This window comes from Acanthaster planci, linkage group LG02 (assembly GCF_054643075.1).
Source record: "Acanthaster planci isolate LZ-2023a linkage group LG02, COTS_SCS, whole genome shotgun sequence".
In the NCBI taxonomy this organism is placed as follows: domain Eukaryota; kingdom Metazoa; phylum Echinodermata; class Asteroidea; order Valvatida; family Acanthasteridae; genus Acanthaster; species Acanthaster planci.
In genome coordinates this window covers 33151075-33174580 of record NC_141778.1, presented here as the reverse complement: position 1 = coordinate 33174580, position 23506 = coordinate 33151075, and the positions used below count along the sequence as shown (strand labels likewise).

General features: G+C 37.8%; 1 long non-coding RNA gene and 1 pseudogene across 6 annotated transcripts in view; one reads left to right on the top strand and one right to left on the bottom strand.

Moving 5' to 3' along the window:
- Positions 1–23035, top strand: part of LOC110980484 (uncharacterized) — a 39777-nt gene extending 16742 nt beyond the window's left edge. Inside the window, exons 4-10 of one of the 6 annotated variants that reach the window (XR_015424266.1) lie at positions 15415–15446; positions 16885–16998; positions 17576–17711; positions 18790–18899; positions 19250–19317; positions 19803–19919; positions 20343–23035. This is a non-coding gene — a long non-coding RNA (uncharacterized LOC110980484). Of the gene's footprint in view, positions 1–3390; positions 3539–15414; positions 15447–16884; positions 16999–17575; positions 17712–18789; positions 18900–19018; positions 19318–19802 lie in introns of all 6 variants that reach the window. The other 5 variants (XR_015424267.1, XR_015424264.1, XR_015424265.1 and 2 more) reach the window with 5 other exon arrangements.
- On the bottom strand, positions 8190–11108 carry LOC147800161 (uncharacterized; annotated as a pseudogene).
- Positions 23036–23506: the final 471 nt, after the last annotated feature.

The window sequence follows — 23506 nt, the reverse complement described above, 5'->3', positions numbered from 1 at the left end:
GGATAAAACTTACAAGACATGGGCACTTTGCAAGCTGCTCTGTCTGCAGAGTTCACACGGTGAACAATTCATGGACATGTAACGTGGACATGAGTTTGCGCTTCATGTACAGGTAGCATGCTGAAACTTTCACAACAATGCGACACAGAAAACTCCAGATCACAAGTTTTTGGTTTAAGTTGGAGCCCACACTTGGCCCACATGATCTACATGTGCGAACTAAATCTGTCAATATAAAAGAGGCCAAAACTGTGTATAACAATGAACGAAAAATAACAAATGCAAAAAGTTTAGGACAAACCTGAACTTTATGTTCTGAAAGAACAAACTCCTTCTAGAGAGAGGCAGATTGTCATCTCCTCTACGGCGATGTACAGTGTACTATGCGTCATGTAGGTATACAAAATAAGGCTCATGACTGGTACAAAATAAGTCTACAGCCCATTGATTCAGATTCATGTTAGTGAGAATACTGTTCACCTATGATCAAGACCAAAGATTGTATATCGCCGGGCAGCGGCGAAAGATGGGGAACTGACCATCTGGCATGTGTTAATTTCATGGAGGTCACAATCCGCCATTTTGGTGTGCAAAAGGCGAGCTGTTTGTACACGTGACATATGGCTGCGGGAGGCTTATCCACGAAAAAGGGGCCGTAAGGTAAATATTTACCCTCAATTGAGATTGAAACTTATATTTATCGTAAATAGAAGTGTGTAACATCATAGCGTAAAACCCTTGGAGATGATATAGGAGAATTTTGGTGTGTTCTGTGTGGTTACACTCTGTGTTGCGGCCGTCGGATCGTCCATGGTTACAAGTTATACTTGTGCCTAGGCCCTACATGTACATACATGTACAAGTTTCTTTTCTCGTGCGTAGGCTGCCTGGGTGCAGATATCCCACGGCACGTTTCATTACAACTTACAGTAAGTCACTCACTCCCCTGAAACGTTGACAAAATTACTCTCAAAAAGTGGATTTCTTATATTTCATGACACCTCTGAACCAAAATGATGTCCTGAATATCAGAAGGTTAAAGTTTCTTGGAAGAGATAAAACTTTAATTCAAAAGAACAGCTGTGTTCTTAAGTAATGAAATAATTCGTGGTTGCCACAGTAATATAATGTTAAATGAAGATAGACCGTAACCCTTTTTTTAACCACAACACCTGATCTTTTGGCTTGTGTACATCTTTCATTTTTTCTTTGCAAACAGTGGTTATTCACACATGAATATTCATATTGGATTAGGCCTAATAATTAATACAAAAATGCAGTAGAGCCTATGTACATGATGTATACCAGAATTTAATGTTGTACCTGTAACGTTACGTGGCCACTGCCAACTTCTGTCATGCATGTCCATTAGCACTAAGTACTGTATATTCACGTAAATATTTTTTTGAGTAAAATTTGTCTAGAGAAAAAAATCTTTAACCTGCTTTCCAGTTTTACACCCTACACTGAAGGGGTAACACACACATAAGAATTTTGTTTGTACATGTAAGTGTACCATTTCTGTGTTTGCTTTTTTCATTCAGAAATTCCTCATCTGTTAAAAACAACTTTGCAGAAGATCATTGATCGGTCTACAAATGACAACAGGAATGTAATTATTTTTCTTGAAAAGATTTGTATTACTCTCTGAACAGATGTTGTGGCGTCAAATAAATCATCAGAAAAAATCCGTATAAAGATTCCAGTTGATACAAAAGCCATATTCAGTGTTTTGCTCAAATATGACTAAAAGGTACCTAAGCCCAAACTTTTTACCCTAAAATTGCAGGAGGAGTTGTCCTGAGGAAATCCTGCAAAAAAGGAAAACTTATGCTCTTCTGAAAAAAGCAGCCTGAACTATATAAAAAAACAAAGTAAAATATGAATACAATGTGGAAATGAGTTAATTTAATCCACACCCAGTATTGATACAATGAGGGGACATTTCTGTCGATAACATGGCAAAAAGGTTATTCACTTAACTTCTTAAGCACCAGGATAACCTGCGTTGTCAGATGTGTTCAGAAAATATGTTTGAGGGAAAAGTTATATTAATCAGTAGTTAAATCATTTGTGTTAAATTCTGTTTTCTGGTCAGATCCAACAATTTCCAAACTTTTAAGCCATGGTATAGTAGTACTTAAAAACGATGTATGGTTTGTTCCTTCTGACATAGGTCTCTCCAAAACCTACTTCTCATTTCAGGTCCTGCTGTTAAATGCATCAAACAAGTTATCGATTGTCTCGATGAACTCTAAAGTATAGGCAGCTCTAGCAATTCCAGCCGCAGCAAGAAGCTAACACTATGAGTTTCTGGGGGAGGGGATTGACTTAGCTAACAGTCGTAGTGGCAAGCATTAATTACTTCTCTGGTTGTAAAGAGTGCAACCCATCTTTTTCATTCTACCAATTGCCCTTGAATGCATACAGGCCATTGCTTTGCTTGTAATTTGGCGGCTGGTTGTCTGTTAATTCACGCAGTGCCGCTTTATGCATAGGCCTACTTGTGTCGCACACCCACAAATCTTGTTGGAATTCTGGCGGCCCCTCGTTTTACTCTATCTTGTACCTTGCATTCCCAGGGTCTCTTATTTAGCTCAGCTATGCATTATGGAAATGTAGCAAAGACACTAATTTTGTATTAAGTTATTCATGCTGTACCCTGGCGTGATCGTGTGTTCCATCACTCCTTTGTCCTTGTGTTTTCTCTGCTCAGTTTGGCATGTCAGAGATTCCCCTCCACATGGCTGCGTGGTTGGGCGTGGTAAGGTTCCCTGGAATGTTAATGTTCAGAAACCTCAGACTTTGTAACTGTCAATCATTCACCTGGTAAGATGACTGGGCAAGCACTTTGTACACGTGACTTCTTATTCTGTATTTCATCTTTTAAACACGACACTTAGATTCTTGGACACGACTCTAGCAGGAAGTCATGTGACCCTTTGAGATGGAAGATTCCCATTGGTTGAGCTGTTCAACGACGCTCATTTTTTATTAATTCTTAAGCCTCTAGAATTCTATAAATAGTACCACAGTATTTAAAGGGGCTAAAGGGGGATTTGCTCATAGCCAAAATTCCGTCAAAGGTGTGTCAGTTTTTCCCAGGATGGAGTGGGAAATGGTTTGAGGGCCATTGGTCGCTCTTGCTAGCCCCCCTTCCATTGTATTTTTTAAATTATTCCCTTTGGAGGTCATCACCTACAGTGGCCTCAAGGTCACATTCAACACCAGCAACACCTTGGTAGTTTAAGTTATTAAAAAGAATCGTCACATTGAGCACAAATGATGCAATCGGTGCACCCCTTTCTGCTGCAGTGTCTACAGCTCAGTAAAGCCATACACGTACCAAGGTGCCTTCATGAAATTGCAGATGCTTTGTCCCATTTCCAGATGGATTTTTTCCACCATGCAGCACCACTGGCAGAACCAGTTGTGACACCGCTCCCTGTTTTTTCCCCGGTTTGGTAGATGATAAAGTGGGGCGTCTGCTGTCCACAACCTTTTCTGATAGTTCTCACAAGACATACGCTTCTGGCTGGTGAGTCTTTAATCAATTCAGGCGAAACCCTCTGTCAAGTCAACTACTGCAGTGACAGTTGAAGAAAAAATGTCAGTTTATTGCATTGCTGCCACTCAAGGGCTTGTCGGCTACTACATGTACCGGTACACTTGTCACCTATATGTACATGTACATTGTGAGTTACACGATACATCCATAAGTTGCCGGGTTGGGTTGACCATACCCAAGAATTAGTTGTGTCCAAAATGATAGAGGACACTTGCCGGCTCCACCCGTGTGAAAACACTCGGCTGCTGATTCCCTGCCACTGTTTGGGCACATGATGTGGGCTCTTCCTAAAGTATGTTCTTCAAATTTCGAAGCCATCCCATTTAAAGCGTTTTTCTTGAGTGCATGTTTTGGCTTTATGAGTACAGGTGAAGTTGCTGTTTACTCCAAGCACCAACCAAAAGACTTGGTGTTGGTCTCCTGAGATATGCAATTTTCATAACCTGATAATGAGGGCAGTGTTTTCTGTGATAAATAATTTTCTGAAATCGATGAATAATCATTGGGGGGCCCGCCAAGAGTTCATTTAGTTCAATCAGAGCACACTGACACTTGCCCTGTTGAAGCCTCGTGGCAGTTTTCACTGATTCACATTCACCTTTCAAGCCCATTTTTCTGCCACTTTGATGGGAGTTCACTTGCTATTCATTAATTCAATGCAGTGTTGCAAAAAGTGCTCATCTATTGAGGACCTGAAAGGGATGGCATCAAGAGCCATTCCTTTCGCATTGGGGCTGCTTCCTCTGCACGGCTCATGGGGTTCCCAAAGCAGCTTTTGAAAATACGGGGTGCTAGATTATCTAACATACATGTACGCCTGCTACTGGGTTGCAACAACAGAATTGCACAGGGCTTTCCTCAATTCAGTTGTGCATTGCTGGCCATAACCTGATTGGTTTTAATTTAGTTAGGCCTTAAATTAGATATCATTCAACCAGTGACTCCATCACATACGGAAACGTTGGCCTCATCTGCTCAACACTGCACAAAATAGATTGGCAAATTTTTGTGAAAACCTAATTTTTACTGAAAACCTTGCATAGTGCCAAGAGTGGGGCAAACAGATTAAAAACTATTCCCAGAAACCACTGAAACAAAATCACACAAACTTGAAATGAAAATCGGTTTCCATACAGGCAAAAAACGAGAAACGGCCCATTTCACGTTGCCCCTCCTCTTTTCTCAATCCGTCACTGGCTTCCTCTTGGCCCAGTGGCTTAGGCGTAAACAGTTTAAGGATGGTTGGGGTACATTATATAAGCTTTCCATTGATATAATACTAAACATGATTGGTTACTTGAGTTAATAAGAAAAGTGAATTGTATTTAGTCTCGACCAACAGAATTGAGCCTCTGAATTGACTCAGGCACTTGAGTGTTGAGCAGATGCGCTGGAGATGTTACATGCACAAACCATGTGCATACATCATCAAAGATTCAACTTGGCCTTTTTGTTACAAAGTTCATTTGTTTGTCCACATTTTAAAATAAAATCTGATTTATAATAGCAACACATTAATTTTAGGACAAATTTAAAGTGTAGATCGACAGTTTTTCCAATTTTAATACCTGCTCCACCAAGTCCACTTCCACAATACACCACTAAGTGGAAGGTTCATTGTAAGTGCATGGAAGCCTGAATTCTCCTGCCTCGTAATTAATCAGCTATGTGTTGCACACATCTAATGCGCTCGTCACTATATTTAAATTTATTAATTTTTATATGGGATAAGGAAAGTGGACAATTTTGTCAAACAGTTGGTTGAACGACAGGAAGCAATTCATCTGTTAAAACATGTACTTTAGGTATAACCTTTGAGAAATGTGTCAAAATCTATGGCTTTTTATTTCTTTAAGTTATCTTAAATCGGAATTTCAGGTGAGCTAATTCAGGAATAAGGTACGTCACTGTGTCTGTCCACAGAGTGACAAACATGAAACAGGCTGATTGTGCCATTCCTTGAGCAGATAACCTCAACAAAGACATATCTTGCTGAGAAAAGTTTTTACAATAATGGTTTACATCATATTTATGTTTATTCTTTTATCAGATGACAAAACTAAGATATGATTTTAGGAATTGCAAATACATGTATCTGTCCACTATTGTGTAATGTTTGTCACTACTAATTTTTCCTTCTGAACGTAAAAATCTCAGAAGACTTCTCTTATAAGTACATATACATTTTTTTACAAAACCAAGGTACTGGTAAATAAAATAACAAACAATTCATTAGAAAAAGTCGGTTCATTTGCTGAAATGAAAGTGAGAAGACTGTCTGTCCCCAGGTCATGACATGTGACAAACGTTTAATACATCTGTCCATGTAACAAACATTAATCATTGAGAAAAACTCGCATTGTGTTCATTTTGCTGAAGTTTAATAGTCTTATTAACAAAAATGATTTTGAAAATGAAAACAAGCAAGTTTGTTTTGTGAACGACTCTGTTTTCATGCTCTAATTCAAACACCAGAAAAATATCTGTCTATTTGATATACATTTTATCTGTCTGTGTGACAAATGTAATGTCTGTCCACTGGCAAATGGTTTTTTTTCTTGAAATGTATTATCTACACTGGAATTGTTTTTATGAGATGATGAAAGTTTCTAAAAGTAAACTAAAAAGAGTATTTACTACATGGAAGGTAATTTTCAATTGAGTTTTGAATTTAATTTCATATTGAAGAAACAAAGTGTCTGTCCATGTGGACATGTGCTGCTTGAGAATTGCAACTGGAAAATAATTGGCACCAGTGTCAGAGAGAAAGGCTGTGTTTCCGTCTCTGAAGACATCAGTTTTGGAATGAGGAATGAAAATGGATAAACCCATTCCCTCTGGTAACTCTGAGATATGGCAAGCTTTCATTTGTGCAATTTCATCATGTCTGAAGTAAAGTCTATTTTACATGTAGGAAGATAGCTAGCTTCTTTTACTGATGCTGGTAACTTCCAATAAGCTGGCTGTTGGGTCACCGTTTTTGACTCTCTGATGCGGACTTTCATAACAATGTAGAACATCAATGCACTGACACGTGTACACGTCTCCTCAATGCCCGCTATACAGTCACAGTGTGCTGCCAACACCTTGCCACTCCTTTCTGCAATTATCCATGGCTTAAGGGAGTTTCCTGAAGTCGTTGAGAATGCATCACCTGTAAATCGACCAATATGGATGAAGTCAATCAATAATACAAATAATAAGTGCCAGGGAGTTGATACAACAGTCGTGCTTGGTTACGTTTGTGTGGAACTGAAACAGAAGCAAATCTTTTACTTAAAAGCAATAATAGACCAAAACAACTTAAGGCCTATTTGGTGTTTCAACTGTGGAAACATCTCTATTTTACTTCAAACATTCATGTTCTTTTAATTGTGTTGTCATGGTTTGTTGGTTGTTTGCCACTAAAAACTGACAGTGACAAGTCCACCTGAGATTGAAAAATCTTCAGTTTTAGGGTTTTAGTTACGATTCTCCTAGTTACTTGTTGGACTAGGGCCAGGCCTATCAGCAACACCAGCACAAGTAGGCATAGGGGGCCTAGGCTACATGAAGTAACAGTAACGAACAATGAAACTATGCGCCCAACTAAAGTTAGGATATGGGCCCAGCGTACTCTTACTCATGAAGGTCACGATATACCCTTCCAAAGTTTGTCTTACCTTGGCTGAAACCACATGACAATCATTAATAACAGTCGCCACAACATCCTGCACCCATCCGCTGACAAACTGGTCGTAGGCTTGGGGTCTCTTATAGCATTTCAAATTCTCTAGCGTGTATGGGCTTGGGGAATGCACGAGGAAATTAACGATGTCTGGATATGCCAAAGTAGCATCTGCACTCCGTGATCGCGGATTAATCGTGTAGGGATCTATGCCAGCAATAAAGCCGAGCATTTCATCATATCAGGCCTTGGAATTCCCATCGAGAGAACTGTAATACGCGGACCGTGCAGCATTCCAATTTGCCATGATGACTAGGGTTAAACAAACGTGCAAGCTAAAATGCAGCCTGCGTGTAAACAAGTAGGGTTGTAATCCAAGATGGCGGATCACGCTGTTTCTAGCAGCAACGTGACGTCACTAAGACAGGTCTATAGGAGCATCTATAGGATTCAGTTTGGTGTTAACTAAGGAATGCAGCCACTTGATGGCTGCAGCTGTGGAAGTTATCATATTTTCTGAAGTTGCTGTGGCCTTTACATTAACTAATTTTTTTATTATTATTTCTGGTTTATTAAAAACACAATGCATTTGTAGCCCAAAGGCTAAATTGCTTCATTTTTTATAATTTAAAAAGAACACCCAACTGGACACAATTACACACAATTATAATAAAATGAATAACAAATAAGAACAAGTACATACCATAAAATGCTGATAAACAAAAGCATGATTTAAACATGTGAAAGAAAGGGCTATATGTGATTCAAAATACTGACAATGTAGGGTATTGGACTACGTTTATATCTGTTTGTGTTGCACTTGATTTGTTTTAGCAATTTAAGCATGTGAATCTATTGCTAGCTTTGCAATAAATCTGGTAAATATGTTTATCCCATCTAAGATCTGAACTGATTAAAACACCGAGAGTTTTTACACAATCAACTATGTGGAGATCAGTAGAGGAAATCTGTAAAGGAGGAAATTGGGGAATATTTTTCATAAAGCATACAGTCATGCAAGCACATTTATTTGGGTTGACTTTCATATTAATTGGTACTGCCCATTGACTAAATTTATCCAAAACAGATTGAATTGTATGGGATTCATTCTCTCTACTGCTCTCCACCATAGTCATGTCATCAACATATTTTAGACCAAGTAATCAATCATTAGTGTCAGTTGAGTTATCAAGACAAACAGCACCATTAAATTTAGCAAGAAAACCCAACGGTCCAAATAACGGTAATTTCGTACCCAAGTGAAGCAAATCACGAATAACAATGTTATGATCAATAAAATCAAATGCCTTACTAAAATCTGTAACAACCAAAGAACTGTGGCTTTTCGCAAAGTCGGCATGAGCAGTTAAGTGATCAATCAGTTTAACCAAATAATGAGATGTTGATACTCTCTTCTAATTACCGAACTGATTTAGTATCCAAGTTCATTTGAATGTCTGAAATAATCCACTGAACAACAAAATGCTCGGCTACTTTGGCAAAGTGATCAGTTAAGGAAATTGGGTGGAGCTTGTTCTAAATAGGAGGGGAACTTAATAAAAAGGCTGAAATAAGTTCTCCTTGAATAGGGAGTATGATGTCAATTTTGAGTTAAACTAAGCATATGTCATACCCTCTGATTTGGCTAACACAGCTTCTTGAAAGATTCGTTTCTTCATCCCTTCTAGAGCATTGGGAAACTTGGACCAAGGGCGTTGCGAGTAAATGTATATAAATTCATTCTTTATTTCACAAGATTAAGAATGTACACAGAACCCAGGGCACGGTTTTGAAACAGAAACACATACAGGGTACAGAGGAAACCGAAACAATACTAATCAAAAATAAAAAAAATTTACTTCCACTATACAAACATCTGTACTGTAAACAATAAAAGTGGATTATATTAAAAAGGTTATGAACCCCCCGAAATTAAAACAAATCGAGGTAATGAGGGAGGGGAGCTGGAATTGCTAAAAATCTACAATTTTAAGTAGGGACTGTTTACCCAGGCAATATTGTGGCGGGCATTCCAAATAGTATAGTTGGAGAGCAAAGCTAAGATCCTTTTTGAGATTCTGTACTTGTTTTTTACTGGCTTGGAACGTAGCCTGTGGACGCCTTTCATTCTCTGGTGAGATTAACCCACGGCTACCTACTTCAGTACAGTAGAGCTGAGGACTGTAACCATCCTTTGTAAGGTCATCAATTAGGGTTTATATTTAGACACTTTACGATCATGAGCGGAGTCTATGTTCATTTCAAAAGGAAGAGTAAGTTCAATTATTTCAATGGACTTGTTATCATGTAGCACAACCATGTCGGGCTTTAAACTAGTGACCAAAATGTTAGGGGGAACTGTACCACCTGCTATTGAATGATCTGGAATCCCTTCCCTTCTAGAGCGTTGGGAAACTTGGACCAAGAGCATTGTGAGTAAATTATCTGATGCATTAACAAAAAAAGGGGGAAGGGTGTACGCAAACAGGTTAAGTTTATTTATTTCTAAGAGCAGTCGATGTGAATTGCACACATACACATAACTCCTTTAAACTCACTTGACCCTAGCAGAGAATTTTTATTCCTTCCTTGTACTAATGCTGTGGAACCTGCCGCAGTGAACATCCCTTTTATCCAAGGTCTTTAAGTAATAATAATGATAATAATGAGTTATTTAAAAAAACGCTTTTCCATGTCAATGACATCTCAAAGCGCTGTACAGTAAAATGCAAAAATTAAATTAACTTTAAATAACTAAATCAAAGTAACAGGAGTTATAAAACAAAATTAAAAATTAAGCACTAAAAAATAAACATTAAATTAAAATATTTATAAAACGAAGAAATTAAAACTAACAAGTACAAGATAAGTAATAATCCTTTAAAAAATGTGTTTTTAAGCGAAATTTAAAAGTATCCAAAGTGTCAGCAGAGCGAATTGCTACTGGCAGCCTGTTCCGTAATCGAGGAGCATATATTGTGAAAGATCGATCACCATAGTATTTAGTTTTACCAACTGGCTGTTGTAAACAAACTACTCCAGAAGTTGTCGAGCGCAACGTGCACGTACTCGATCGAACATCAAGTAATTCACATAAATAATCTGGAGCTATTCCTTTCATAATCTTATAGACAAGACATGCAGTAGACCACAGAATGGGCAAAAAAAACGAAGAGGGTTGCTAAGGAAATACAAGTACTCCTTTGGCTTTTACAGTGGAGAATGGTTCTCAGTGCACTTGGAATTAACACAACAGGAGGAACTAACAAACAAAAGTCTCTTGACCAATCTTGAGCAAATGCATCAACTCCAGAGGTTCCAGGATTCCAAAATCTAGAGAAAAAGCAAGGTAACTGATTATTATAGTAACAGGCGAAACAGTCAAGAGTGAATGGACCCCACAGTCCGCTAATGCTTTGGAAAAACTGTCGTGAAATCATTCAGTCATCAATATCGATAAGTCTACTAACAAAGTCTGCCTGATCATTTTCTGTCCTCGGAATCCAATCTACTTCTAAACGGATGTTATTCTGTGCACAGAGCTTGAAAATGTCTATTGCTATTTTCTGGAGGTCTGCTTTCAGACTACCAACTTCTATAACACAGGCTGCATTCTGACGATCTATGAAGACTATCAGTTCAGAACCAGAAATTATTTGGCAAAAATAACCAAAAAAAAAAACCAAATAGCAAAATGTATAGTAGGAAGTTCTTGTCATGTTGAAATTTTCCTTGATTCGTTTTCTGTCCAAGCTTATGAGCTGTGTGCGTTTCATTGTACATGCATATGATTGCTCCTGATCCTATTGAGTTAGCATCACAGCAAACCATCTTGTTCACTTTCTTGGTTGCAAATACATTATGCACATTCATTTAGGATACGTTCTCTTTCCAAAACTGGATTTCAATGGTATATGTACATGATTCATCCAATCTAGTTAAATTATCTTCGTCTGAGGCTTTAGCAATTTCAACCTGGCAACCTTCTTGTAAATCAGTTCGAACCAGAATACACTCAGGAAGAGATGCGACTCGAGGATGTTAGCCATGGGCGTGGCAGCGACCTGGAGGATTGACAACAAAACACTGACTAATTTTGGATTTTTGCCCTGCCCGACGTGTATTACAACAATGTATACTCACTTGTGAGAAAACCCACAAGCGTACTCAGGTGGGACTTGAATCCACGACCTCCTGCTTACTAGTGCAGACGGCTTAACCACTTAACCATTGAGCTTGCTGGTGTTGGTTGGCTGGTTTGAGTCAGATGTACTGCAGATAGTGCATTCTGGTCTGGAAAGTCGAGTCCGTTCTATGACGTCACATTTTTGCCAAGATTTGTTTGCTGCCATCATTGACTGATTTGGTGCTGAAAAAAAGTTCAGCTGAATAAAAGAGATGCTAGTTGATCAGGACTTTAACATTAATCTTCTTTAAAGTGAAACTCAAGCTGGAACTAAAGATAACAAAACTTCTTACACACTCATTTTTTCTGCCCTACAATTGATAAACTAAGACTTTATAAATAGACTTTATAAACTATTTCTTTGAAACCTTCCCTGATTAATTTACAGATATGAAAACAAATTAATTATTGTAATTAGAGCTTTCAAGAAAATATGTTATTCCTCATCTTTTGAGCAGAAACATCCAATACTAGAAATACCTGTGAAATCATCATTTGTCAATAAAATATTGAAAAGAAGGTGTGAAAATACCTACCCAGTCAATTGTTCATATAAATAATTCTGATACTACCAGCCCTCAGACGATTACTAAGCATTTTAATAATTGTTTTAAAACGTTTAAAACAATTGGCTTCCAAGACACTGTACTGCTGACCCTATGAAATATCTCAACTTTCCTGATTCTGTATTTTAAAGCCCAGTAACACAGGAAGAAGTTCATGATTGTATCAATCAACTTCAAAATTAGAAAAGAGTGAGTCATGCGTGAAAAGGGGATGGCACTTTCCCATTCAGTGACACTCTCTGGTGACTTGTGAGGCTTACTGATTGAAGCATAATTAGTCTAGGCTAGTGCTCTGGTAAGGGGTGAAATGGGCGGGCATAAGAAGAATATATGACCAAAACCGAGTGATGTTTGTTGGATGTGATTAGCACTTAATCAGTTGTATACGGATGATTTTGAGGGAATTTGTGCTAATTCACATAAAGGTATTGCTTGGGATGGGTTGTGTATACCAGTAAAGGAGATTTTCTCTGAAGTCCCCCCATTTGACTTCAGTTAAGGCCAGCTTATACTTCAGGCTAATGTGAAAGTGAACTGAATCTGATGAAAGACTTCCAGCGAAATTTTGTTTGAGTTGAAATGTGTCCAACTTGTGTGAATTCACGAAAGTACTTACCTGAAAGTGAAGAATGGAGGTTTCAAAAATACATTTTTATCCGAGATAGTAGATAGATGTTTCAGAAAGCTTCATTCATGAATTTCAAAGTTGGGTGGGTCTTGTTGATGTTTGCCACAAAATTAGGAATTGGTCAAGAATTTGGTTATAGATGACCAATATATTGTCTCTGTAGCATCACCATATGAGGATGTTTTCTGCATTTTTTGGAGTATTTTGTTTCAGAAGCCATGTAGGATGATGTCACATACGTGTATTTCAGGGCATAATCTTGAGCCATTGCACTTCGGCCTCTGGAGGAAATACTTTTTCTGAAATGGAAACTGTACTGGTCGAGAATTGAGTTCCAGAAAATATTTGATGTAGGTAGTGAGTGGTTTTGTGATAGAGTTGTTAAAGTAAGTGGTGTTGTTTATCACATGGTTTGACTACGATGTCCTGTGTTTTGTTGTTTTCTTTAAGGGGGGGCTAGTTTTTGCCTGAACATGTTTTTAGTCAGTGTCGTAGCCTGATGTGGGTCAGTGGGTGAGTTCAAATTTGGTGGCTTCCCAATATTCTTCTCAATCTGGTGTTGCACAAGAGGTTGATTTTGGATGCCAAGTGGAAGATGGTTTAAAAGGATGTTTTCTGAGCATAGGGAATAAATATTAAACTAACGTTTAAGACTGGCCAAGCACATATCTATTCCAATTCATAAATATCTTTTTATTCAGTGAGTAAAAAGAAGTCAACATATGGTGGATTTCCAACGATTTTGTTCTGAAACTTTACTTTTATTTTCCCAAACGCCCCCATCCATTTTATGGTATATTCCTTTTGAAAATTGTCCAATAGAATCCTCTTGTACAAGTAAATAGACTTGGCATGCGCTTGCGCATTCTGCATGTTGCGTCACACACAGACTAATGACTAATAGGGATGGAGTAAATTGTCTCCTTTCCAGGTGCCAGCGCATATTTTATGCAGCAGGCATTATCACTTCTAAGCAGGCATCATCAGATGTTGATACATGGTCAAGTTGCACATAGTTGAATAGGGAGACTGTCTGAGGTACATGTATTTATGAATATCCATTAAGAGTGCTGTTCTTGGTCTTTGATTTAAGGTGTTTGTATTATTGAAAAGTGTTGTTCAGTTTGGGTCAGCAGGTGTGGGGATGGAGCTAAGACCTTTCAATTTTGGGGGGTTTGTGTTAGTGTCACTTTGGACGGGTTGGTTTAATAATAATTCTTGCTCTTCTAAGAAATGTATGTTTATTGGATTTGTTTTGGTTTTTTTGGCTTTGCACATAACAGAGAAATAGTTTGATTGTGTATTGAATTTCTTCCTTGCTATCTTTGTTTTGATGAAAGTGGATAGGAATATAAGTGGAGGATAGTGGGTTGTATTCCAGAGATAAGAGCAATATACATATAGACAGCAACAATGCTTGGCAATCTCATTTGGAAGATGTGGTTGCCTTGAAATTAGAGTGTTTTGTTTAAGACATTCAATATGGATGCCTCTTGGGGTTGGTTTGGTCTTATGAAGTAGCCAAACAGTTGTTGGGCCGTGATGCAGTGTTGGTCTTGAAATTGCTCAGCAATAATTTGAAGTGCTGTTCGCCATGTTCTTTTGAGCTATTCCTCTGTGGTTATTAGCTGGTGTTGCTCCTCTTCTGTTGGACAGTAGGAAGTTCTCTTCTGTAGCTTGTTCACATATTCTAGGAAGGATTTCTGAAATTTCAGAGAGTGGTGCAGATGTTGTTGTACTGTTTCTTTGTGTAATGGAAGTGTGGAGGTCTCAAGATTGCATTAAGCGAAATACGGGCCCACAGAAAACACTGCACAATCAGATCGAAATAGCGCTGCCTGTTGACTCTCAGAAGAGGTTGGCCTGATTGTTTTTCACTAGAAATTCAAAATAATGGCAAGAATTTCAATTTTTGTTTCAATTTTATCGCGGTTAGCCACACAATTTTTTTTTATTCGCCTTTCCCCCCAAAGATACCCTCAAATAGTAGTAAAACTTTGTCACTATCAATGGTCATGGGCAGGTTCATGTATCTTGTTTGGCGAGTGATGTGATTCTTGACAGATGTCAATTTGTTCGTATTTTCTGCCTAGGACTTCACCTGCTGAAATTGTAAGTCTGAGAAGTGATGAGAGACTTTTGTTTTTGTGGAAGTGGATGGACTAGGAGTATTTATTCCCAGTGACAAGAGTAGAGGTATATTATCAGTGGAGTTATTTTTGGGCAGGTGTTGTCTACATGTGATTCCCGATGATTTGGAGCTGGAATGAGATGGTAGCGGCTGGTGGTTGGTCTTGCTGTTGCACTTGTCTGACATTTTGTTCGAACTTCACAATCTTCTTTTCAAGAATATTGCTCCCTTTATTGTTCAGCCTTTAACAGATATTTCAAACACTCTTTAATTTCTGGAAAAGTCAGAGATGAACTCAAAATCGTTGAAGTTATTCTATTCCAGTTTACAGAAATAGTGATTGTACCCAAGTTGCTAATTATCACCCTAGATATCCATTTTGCCGTGCTTGTCAAAACTGTTAAAAGGATTAGTTACAAACTATCTTTAAAACTTTATTAAATTTAACGTTCTTTCACATTTGTAATATGGCTTCAGGACAAAATATTTGACTTAACATCTAGTCTGGACAAACTTGAATGTATAATTGGTATTTTATAAATTTTTCTTAGGCATCTGATAAAATTTATCTTGATACTTTATTCAGCAAACTTCATTAATACCCACCCATAGTGATTGATATTAACATTTGTAGCTTAACTCGACTTCTAACGTTCGTGTTATTGCAGATTACACAAACGTACTCTACAGCGGCATAACCGTGAGTGAAGCTGCTGACTTAAATAGTGAGCTGACTAAAGTAGTTGGATTTGTTTGTTTGCTACAATAATCCTTGAATTTTAAGAAGACACATTTAATGGTTTTTACTAACCAAGCATTTAATAAAAACACTAAAATTTGTTTAAGCAATAGTTATTTTGAAAATGTTGATTACTGTAAATGTTTGGATGTTATTGATGACAAGTTTATCCCCAAAAGTTAATTGCCTGAAAGTTCATACTCTTCTTATACTCATCCTTGGTGTTCTGAGAAAACTGAAATATTGTGTCCCAGCCCATATTCTGATTTCTATTTACAATATGTTATCCTTGCCTCGTCTTCAGTATGGTATATTTGCCTCCAAAAATGCTCATAGTGCCTTTCTTGAGAAATTATTTATGATTTAAAAGAAATCCCCAACATTGATAAATAGCTCTGGCATAAATGATCACTCCCGTCCATCAAACAAGCTTCATCTCAACAAAGTTACAAGTTGCCACATCTTCAACTGCTACAATCTTAGACAAATCTCATTAGGTCTCCAGACTCCCTTTGAATGTTGGTTCTTTGCATGCGGTCTGCTCTCCGGCTGGACATGACAACATTGACCGGGGGAGTGGGGAAGGGGGCTGGAGAGCATATGGCTATTTCCAAGTGTCCCAACAAGTCTGTCCAGGATTGTAGATACCAGGGACCCCTATCATACTATAGAACTAAATTTGATAATTTTGTCCATTGATGTCAAGAATAACCTGCAAAGTGTAAATAACAACCTACTCTTCTGTGTAGTGGATGTTACTGGTAATTAGCTGGATGTCAGTACCACTTTTTAAAATCAATGTAATATATTTGATTTTGTCAGATTACGTATTCATTAATTTTGTATTTTAACATCCATTCCTTAGTATAATATTCCTATTCATTTAATCATGATTTGTATAAAATAAATATCCTTTTTGGTTTTGCTGTGGGTAGATCCAATACAAGCTTTGGCTTCTTGTCTGACCCTCCCTATACTATTAAAACTACTACCATTACATTTTTTCTCCACATGTATGCAACTACTTATAGTATGGTGATACAAAAACCTAAACCTGAGCCTAGTCTTAGGTGGGTGGGCTGACTTGGTGATTGGTTGTGGGGTTTTGGTAGGGATGGGTTGAAGAGGGTTGGCATTTGTTAGGTTGAATGTACTCATATTTTGAAAATACTAACACTTTCAGCATCTTAAAAGATCACAGACCGAATGAAAATTCTTTGATGGTTTACAATAGAAACATGAGGGATCTTATACTTTAAGCCAGTTCCACACTCCCATCACTTCAGGCATGAACTAGAGTATCTTTTCAGGCTATTTCTTCATACAGTTTATTTAATGTGTGCTTGAGTCCATGAGTCAATTCAAATACACATTGCTGTGTGTTCCTTCTCCACCACAGCATGTCCTTGTGCAGCACAACCCTGACGGAAGAGCGGAATGCGCATCGTGGAGACAAACTTGAGTTTCTTCTGTATCTGCCCCAGTAACTGGATCGGAAGAACCTGTACATAAGGTAAAGCTGTCAATGGCTATGTCTTGGATGCTTGGATTGCATGAAGTCGCAGCCAATGGCATTGCACATTGTCCTGTAAATGATTGGATGTACACAGACTGTCTTGAATCACTTCATGTAAGCCTTGACAGGACATATGAAAACATGATGAGGCTATCTGTATGTGTAGAGATATCTAACGGGATAAGCCACAGCGCTTACCCCGTCTCATTGACTCTGGCTGATGTTTTATCTGTGCCTGTGCACAAAGTCTGAGAAATGTGTGGAGGTACAGTGTGTGTTGAACTTGAATTCAGCCACTGTTGTTGGCCTCTTTTGGCAGCAAATATTGCTTCTTGGTTGTGTCCCAGAGTGTTGAAGAATACAAGATTGCAGGAAGAAATATCATACAGTTCAGTGTTGGTACATGTAAAATGAACACTGCTATAACAGTCGGATATACTGAAAGTACATGTACCCCTTGGCTCCTGAATTTTCTGTGTACTTTTACTGGACATGGAAGCTTTGCTTTACATAAAAGAAACATCTTGAGGATGGATAATAATGACTTGAAATTTAAGAACAATTTTACTTTCAGAGGAGCTACTGTCAGCACGTGGCATGATCTGTATCGTTCATGGGCACATGGGTGGCTGGGTAGACCAGCCACTGAGTACCTGGAAGCCATATGGGCAATGCTGACGTGGAAACTCTTGCAGGTTATCACTACAAAGGTAACGATCTTTACCTTGTAAAAAAATCAAAGTGGAAAGTACACAAGCCAGTAGATTAATTTTGACCAATTAACTTACAGAAATCTTCATTACATAGTTTTTGCTTGCTTTCAATGAATGGTTCCCAATACATCTATTAATGCTTCATGTTACTAGTATGACCATACTGCATTTTTGAGAGATGATTGAAAGAAAACTTGCAAACCTTATTTCATTTCGGAATTTGACTTCCACTGAAAACTACCCTGAAGGTAAAACCCACATATTTCAGTGTGATTTCTTTGTAACTTGATTTTTTGCATTGCAAATGTTTGCCCCAAATCCTCATTCAGAAAAGATTGTGGGGCAGGTTGCACCCCCCATATGAATGGGTCGGACGGGAAATGAATGTGTGGGCAACTGGTAATGGCTTTAGCAAATTTTGCATGGATGCTGTTATATTGTGTTCGTTCTAGTGATGTTGCACTGCATTATTCAAGTGAGTCTAAGTCAACAATGACTTTAGCTGTATATCAAAAGTACATGTATCTTGTCTTTTTTTTTAAGTAAAAATCTGTGGCCAAAATTATACAGTCCACAAGTTTTAAATAGCCTAAGAAGGGTGGTAATGACAAATAGCCAAATTCAAAGTGCTGTTGATTTATATCAGTCTAAATATCTTGATTTATTGTTGTTGATGATTTGCTACAAAAGCTTTCACTGTCGAATTGAATAAAATTCAAACATTCTTTATGCGGACAGGGATTCCAAAATTCATAGAAACAAGTGTGCGTGTATCACAAATGATCAAGCTTAAGAAGTGAGTAACACACAAAAATAACTTTGTAACAGATGACTATGAACTTTGCAAAAGCATCTCCTATAATTTATGAAAAAACACTTGAGACATACATGTATTTATGCACAGGTTGAAGGTGCATTGGTAAAATGTGTAACTTTTGTGTAACAGCCCATTACTTAGTATTAATGGGCTGTGAAAAGTAGTTGGAAGATTATTCAGGTTCATTGTGTCTGTGCTTTTAATTGATCTATGAGATGTGGTCCATGACAAGAAGCTTATTGCATTTTTTGTGGACAGAAACTCACCCACGACTGTACCTTTCACAGCATGCATTGGACTTCATGGGCAAATGATTGCACCGTCTCTTCCAGGGCAGGTCCTTGAAGGAACTGATCATCAGTTACATTGTAAGGATAATGCTTGAAATCCAAGTGAATTATATCAAATTTAATGCTTGGATAGACTGGGGTTGCACAGGGTTTGTGAGAGGTTTTGGGAACTCTGTGATTTTCTTTTACTGTTGCAGATTGGTGAAGTCCACTTTTCACTTATAATGGAGCACCCAACGATACGTCCGAAAAGTGACAAGTGTTACCTATGACTTATGCAGTAGTAAAGAGCCTACATTTGGCTCACGCAGAGAGGGTTTCTTGAATATTCAAATCCAGTAACAATCAAAGCACAGTGGCCACATAATTATGCGTGTCCTTTTCCCCCAAATTTTTTGTTCACTTCTTCTTTGATTGTGGGAGATTAGGCTGGTTCCGGATGTATGCGTAGTTGTCAAGGATGTTGTCAAGACACCAACTCTGCCTGTTACTCCTGGTATGAAGATCTGTCGTTTTTATCGTGAATGTAATTGTTTATTTATTGAGAAGTTTTTAGATTAAACTTTATTGTCAGTTTGTTTGTAAGTCAGCCTTTTTAAAGTACCTTGCATTAGGAATTTACAAAATATCAAAGTGACTGAATGTAAACTCCTTCAGAAACTATTTCAGTACCAAAGAAAATATTTAATATTTAAAGACAAATTGTTTGTTCGCCTTCCATTTTCGAAATTTTGTGAGATGATGTATACCTCTCATGTACTTTCTTTTTGGCTCAGTTCCACGTATCAAGTTCACTTGTTAACAACTAATGATCATGCACTACTATTAAGGGCCAAGGAATTTTCTGACATTGAAAACTAGTTCAGCTGTAAGTTGAACTGAGTAGGCCTAGTGTCAGTGAGTAAATGGCCACAGCAGTGCCCTTGTTTGACCACCTTCCTAACATCTGACATTTGCTTCTTTTCACTCGTGTTTTTCTAGGTTGATACAACACTAATCTTTGGGAATCGTCAGGTTACCTGAAGCCTGCCCTGGGAATGCAACCCAGCAGCCTAATCAGTGTGATGGCGCTTCCGATGTGGAGGGTGCTGATATGGGGTGCTTGCTATTGCTTAAGTCTTGCAATTTTGTTCACATTTATCTTCCTTAACATCCGTTAAAAAAATGATTAAAGGTCCTTTCACACAAGCACTGAAAATACGGGTCCTGTGTGGTTAAATTGCTTCAAAATGCATGGATATTGTGTCTCTTGAAAGTGCATCCCTGTCTCAAAATCACACAGGTCCAGCCTGTTTTCTGCATGGATCGAGACCTCATTTATAATCATCAGTGCATTACCCATGCAAGTATCACTCGGTAAAGCATGCCATTATCCTGAGGATACTGTGTGTTGACGTCCATTTTGCTGTTGCCATCGTGCAGAATAGCAGTTCCCAAAAATATACCTCAGTCATAGCCTTGCTGCCATCTGGTTCTACACACGTATTACTATTGTCACTATTGTGTTTCCATATTTTGCAGGGGTCGAAACGAGACTTGTGAAGTTGGAGCCTTTCCCTTACAACAATTATCCTCTGGAGTTACAAATGAAAAAAATGATGAATTAGTGTGTACAGTGAAATTTCTGACTTTCTCTTTTGAAAGATTTTTGTAGAGCCACAACCATTGATTTTTGCACAAATTAATGTTCTTGCATAAAAAAAGCATGTGTATGGGTGGGAAAATTGCTGTTACCCTCCATTTCCGTCATATTGCTATATCAGCGATACAGGTGAAAATGTGGCAAAACCAGGAATGTTTACCAACGTACGTGTGAAAGCCTTTGATGAAATTGCAGGTATCCTTTGCATTGATCAGACACCATGCACCAACCTTTGCAGGTGTGAATTTCCTGTGGTTGTGCCAAAGAGCCCTCAATCGCTTTCACATTTTCCCAATGCATATGTCGTCACCATTCTCAGGAAGTGACACTAATGTCCAAAAATGAATTTTTATCGATTTCCACTTTTTCAATATTCTCTTTTACAATATCGTGCTTGACCATTTTGACATGCTCCCACAAACAAAACATTATTGATGTCATAGTTACGTTAATGTTTTTGGGGTTAAGCCTTTTGCAGTTCCACAAAAAGACGTAATGCTTAACGTCCTTTGAACATGTACAAAATGTATTGCAAGGAAATGGTTGAAAAGTAGGTCAACCGGGATGTTCGTTTTCACAAAGTGACGTAAATTCACAGTTGTGCGCGCGTAAAGATACGATCACCTTCCCTGTGATTATTATACATTGAACAGAAGGACGTTTATGTACAAAGACGTCAATTTTGTTTTCACAAAGTGACGCTAACCTTTGCTAATTAATTTTGGCTAATTAACCCTTGTTTTCATACTCGGGTCAAGTGAACGATTACACATCAGAGAATCATTTAAGGGATTTTTGTTACATGAAGTTGTCACAAAATACTTATTTTGGTAGTTTTTATAAAGCTCCGGTGATCATCTTGAAAACCTGTCCTCAAAAGCCACATTAGCAACACTTCGTGGTGGCGGTGACAATTTGTGCATTATATTTGAAAGAAAGAAATGAGAAAGTGGTTCTTTGTCATACACTTCTCTTAATTACAAATTTGTGTTTTGGTCAGTTTCATTTGTATTTATGATGTCTAACATTATATCTTTAGGGTGTATCAAAAATACAAAATAGAAATACATGATGTGACAGATTGGTACACTGAACTTCTGAAGCTGGACTCTCCAAGTATGGTTGCATCCAAAAGCGTTTGAGTTTTCAATTGATACTGTAATTGCATCTCTGTAATCGGATAAATAAAAACTTTAGCTTGTTATAATGATAAGTAAACACCTGTTTCCAGTGTGGATTAAATGTATCCCAGTCAAAAGCACCTAAAATGTTCCCTCAGTTGGTGCTGTGCCTAAGCTCAAGCAACTTGTACAACTGGGCTACGGTGTCTTGAGACGTCTGTGCTGGTTACAGGACAGAGCCTCAGGTCATTGTCTTATTGCAGTCCAAAGAAGGTAGAGTGATTTCCCCTCAATGATGCAGTGGAATGGCCTCCTGGGTCATCTGGTCTTAGACCCAGTGATTATTTTCCTTTATTTATGTATATGAACATCATGATGTTGTTGTGTTGTGATTCCGTATTCTAAATAAAAATCAAGGTCTTGTGTAACAACCCAGCAGTGGTGTGACAAGCAGTCCAAGAAATGCACCATTGCTGTGAAATTTATTGTAAATAGGGAACATAGACATGTTGGTGAATGTAGAGGTGAGTCATTATCCTTTTTTTTCTGAATAAATAGTTAATTCCAAAGAAAGCTTGTTAATTTTATTCGCAAATCCAGTGCCAGAATGTGTAGAAAGCTCAGAGGACCATCAGCCCAATTTGAGAAAAGGACGGTTTTATGTATTGATCTGTAAAACAATGTTGCTTAATCCTCCATAATGGCAGAGATGCAAGTCAGGCATCAACAGCAAACTTCTAAACTAACGGTATTCTTTCAGATGCAACCATACAGTGTTTAGCATCATACTTTTGATGTACTAATGTGTTGTAGTAGTGGATTGGATTTATTTTTACATACATTCTGTCTAATGATTTTTTAAACTAACTGGTGATGGGTCTTTCCTTATTTTAAGCAGCACACAGTTTCATTAGGAGTACACGTAACTAACTAAAGTTGTGAAACCTTTATTTCGATACACAGTATTATTTTGGGCAAAAACATGGTGAAGGAGTTTATTTACCAGCACCAAATGCACGTTCTGTTAACATCTAGCTGCATGTATATTTTGTGTACATCTTCAGAAGGTATGCACAAGAAGGAGCTGGAAACGTAAACTTTGGGTGTGGACAGATTTGGGGCACACCTTTGTTTGAAAGGGGGACAGTTAATTTTTTTTTTTGGGGGGGAGGGGTGGACCCATAAATTTTAATTTTTTGTCACGCAATGTTTAATGGCCTTTCTAAAATATACTATTAGAAGGAAGGAAAATAAAACGGACCCCCAATGTTTTTCTCTCAATTAATAAAATGCCTCTTTTTCCTCCGCCCTCACCTTTGGTAGGTCTATAATAAGGCTAAAATAGTTGTTTTATTTTCTGTCTTTTTTATTTCATTGACTTGCCCTTGACCCACACCAGCAACATATTTCGTGAAGAATATGTCAATAAAAGGTATTCTAACTGTAGTCTCTGTCAGGTGTGTGTGCTGTTTGTTGATTTTTAATTTGATTTATTTGAATTTGCCCATTTTTTTTTTTATTGTTATTCGCTCTTGTGTACAAAATAATCACAAAAGAAGCAGTTCTTTTACTTTTCCAAAACGTTCACGCAGTTTTTTGCTTTTTCTCTTGAAGTGTCTCAATCAGGATCTTGAAGAACTTAGTGTCGTAATATTAGCAAAGAGAGAAGTTTACTGTGTTCACTTTTTCGGTAGGATAATTCCAATGTAGGCAAAATCCCCTGTATAATTATTTAGATCACATATAAACGTTTATCTGCGACTGCTGGCTTCGCCAAGTGCTTCTTTTATTGGATGCCTTTAAAAATACCAAGGAGTTCGAGAAAGATCGTTTAAGAGTTTAATTTGACTAAAATCTGGTACAGTGAGTCATCTGATTGCACATCAACATAATTCAAATTCCCTAGACTTAAGATACTGTGC